This window comes from Octopus sinensis, unplaced genomic scaffold (assembly GCF_006345805.1).
Source record: "Octopus sinensis unplaced genomic scaffold, ASM634580v1 Contig12422_ERROPOS141121+, whole genome shotgun sequence".
Classification (NCBI taxonomy): Eukaryota; Metazoa; Mollusca; class Cephalopoda; order Octopoda; family Octopodidae; genus Octopus; species Octopus sinensis.
Window position 1 is genome coordinate 35,001 of NW_021832600.1, and position 3,184 is coordinate 38,184.

The window sequence follows — 3,184 nt, forward strand, 5'->3', positions numbered from 1 at the left end:
TGGTTTCAAAGAATGGAACAAGGCCAGCACATTCAGGAGACGATGTAAGTCGATTACATCGACCCCCAGTCCTCAACTGTACATATTTTATCGACTCCGAAAGGATGACTGACAAAGTCAATCTCGGCGGAATAAGAATGTGAAAACAGACGAAATACCTATTTCTTTACTGCCCACAAGGGGATAAACACATAGGGGACAAACAAGGACAGACAAACGGATTAAGTCGATTATATCGACCCAGTGCGTAACTGGTACTTATTTCATCGACCCCGAAAGGATGAAAGGCAAAGTGGACCTCGGCGGAATTTGAACTCAGAACGTAACGACAGACGAAATACTGCTAAGCATTTTGCCCGGCGTGCTCAACGTTTCTTATTTCTTTACTACCCACAAGAGGCTAAACATAGAGGGGACAAATAAAGACAGACATAGGTATTAAGTCGATTATATCGACCCCAGTGCGTAACTGGTACTTAATTTATCGACCCCGAAAGGATGAAAGGCAAAGTCGACCTCGGCGGAATTTGAACTCAGAACGTAGCAGCAGACGAAATACGGCTACGCATTTCGCCCGGCGTGCTAACGTTTCTGCCAGCTCGCTGCCTCACAGAAGACAAAAATATTAGAAGTTATATGTAAGTCAACCACGTTCAGCATGCACAGAAACGACATACTACGGAAAGCAAAAACGGTGCGCAAATATACGATACTTAGAGCAACCACAGACACCATATTTGGCTAAGAGAAAGAAACGAAACACACTGCAGAAACGATAGATTAAAATCATCATAGACAGTGTCAAGTCTGTCTGGACCCTTAATCTCTCTGCACCAAATCCCAATAAACTATAAAGAACACAAGGCTGTGGATTATACATTCTTACAGCTGGCGAGCTGGCAGAAACGTTAGCACGCCGGGCGAAATGCTTAGCGATATTTCGTCTGCCGTTACGTTCTGAGTTCAAATTCCGCCGAGGTCAACTTTGCCTTTCATCCTTTCGGGGTCGATAAATTAAGTACCAGTTACACACTGGGGTCGATGTAATCGACTTAATCTGTTTGTCTGTCCTTGTTTTTCCCTTCTGTGTTTACCCCCTTGTGGGTAGTAAAGAAACATATACATTCTTACAGCTTGTACGTAGCCTACATCTACACACTATCTACACAAAAATTGCTTGCTCTGCTTGGCAATATGTATGTACAGAGTGCACGCCGCACCTATAACCGGCTGGCAGAAGATCTGCCTGGGGTTAAACTAGTAGTAACACGGAACAGACACTCTGATGTGGCGATTAACTTTTCTTTTTATTATAGTTACTACTTTTATCTCTTATTGAGGTTTTACAAAACATTTTCTCGTGGACTCTTAAAATACGACCGTAAATCCTCAATTTACTGTTTTGTTTGCATGGCTGCCCCCCAAATTTTTATTGTGTGGTAAGTAGCTTGTTTACCAGCCACATGGTTCCGGGTTCAGTCCCACTGCGTGGCATCTTGGGCAAGTGTCTTCTGCTATAGCCCCGGGCCGACCAATGCCTTGTGAGTGGATTTGGTAGACGGAAACTGAAAGAAGCCCGTCATATATATGTATATATATACTAGCAGTATCACCCGGCGTTGCTCGGGTTTGTAAGGGAAATAACTATATAAGCATTTTTAGAGAGTTACTTCCCTTATAGATGCCAATTCGGGCTTTCTTAGCCATTTCTGTTTTGATGTCTTCAAGCCATGAAGTCGTTGTTCTAAAAGAACGCTGGTCTCCTTGACAACGCTTTACGACGTTGATTTCCTTACACTCCCTTCCCCACAGCTTCACGAGGGAGGGAAGAAGGGGGAGAAGCAAAGAGGTGCAGGTGTGACCATGGACGCCAACTCCGCCGTCATCGACACACGAAAAATTATGCATTAAAATGGAATAAAAAATGATGTTAAATTATTTTTAAAATCGTAGACTCATCGTAGACGCGCGCTAATACTCAGACGGGCTCGATATGAATCACGACTATAAGATACCCGAATTTGGTTAAACTGCACCGCAAAATGTGGGAGGAGTTAGGCATCTAAATCGAAGGGGACAGACACTCCAACAACTACAGTTTTATATATATATAGATATATGCATGTGTGTGTTTGTGTGTCTGTGTTTGTCCCCCTAGCATTGCTTGACAACCGATGCTGGTGTGTTTATGTCCCCGTTACTTAGCGGTTCGGCAAAAGAGACCGATAGAATAAGTACTGGGCTTACAAAAAAAGAATAAGTCCTAGGTCGATTTGCTCGACTAAAGGTGGTGCTCCAGCATGGCCGCAGTCAAATGACTGAAAACAAGTAAAAGAGTAAAAGAGTAAATATGGAGAAACTGAGCTGGATGGTGATACTATAGCATAACTGGGAAGAGATATCTGAGAAGGGCAACTCGACGTTCAGCCGGTTTAACTGCGAACCCTTAAGGGCTGCTCGATGTGAGCTGACACGGAACTGGCAGCGTCGTTAACAACAGCAACACCAACAACAAGCCTTCAAGAACAACACCAACGAACATTAACACGAATACTACCACCATTAATAACAAAATTAGCACCACCACCACCACCACCACTATCAACAACAACAACAATACCAACAACAACAACAAAAAGCCTAAAAGTCCACCGTCTCTACGTTGGATGTCCAGGAATTTTAAGTCATGAAAATCGTTTGATTTAGCCGAAAGATATCGTTTAGTCTTCCCTCTACAAACCCCCAAACACTGCACCCAACAGCACGCCGCAACACCATCACCACCAAAGCCACCACCACTACCATCACCACCACCACCACTACCACCACCATCACCACCATCACCACCATCACTACCACACAAACTCCATCATCATCATCATCATCATCATCACCACCACCACCACAAGAACCACCGTTGCCACCAATACCACCAACACCGCCACCGCCACCACCATCACCACCACCAACAACCACTACCACCTAAACTCCATCATCATCATCATCACCACCACTTCAAGAATCATCGTTGCCACCAATACCACCAACACCGCCGCCATCCACCACCACCACCACCACCACCACTACCACACCCCTTCCCCTTCCCCCGCCACACCCCACTGACAAGGTCAGCCTGTTTGTGAAATGACAATCCACAAGTTAGTGTTAATCTTCCGTAAACATC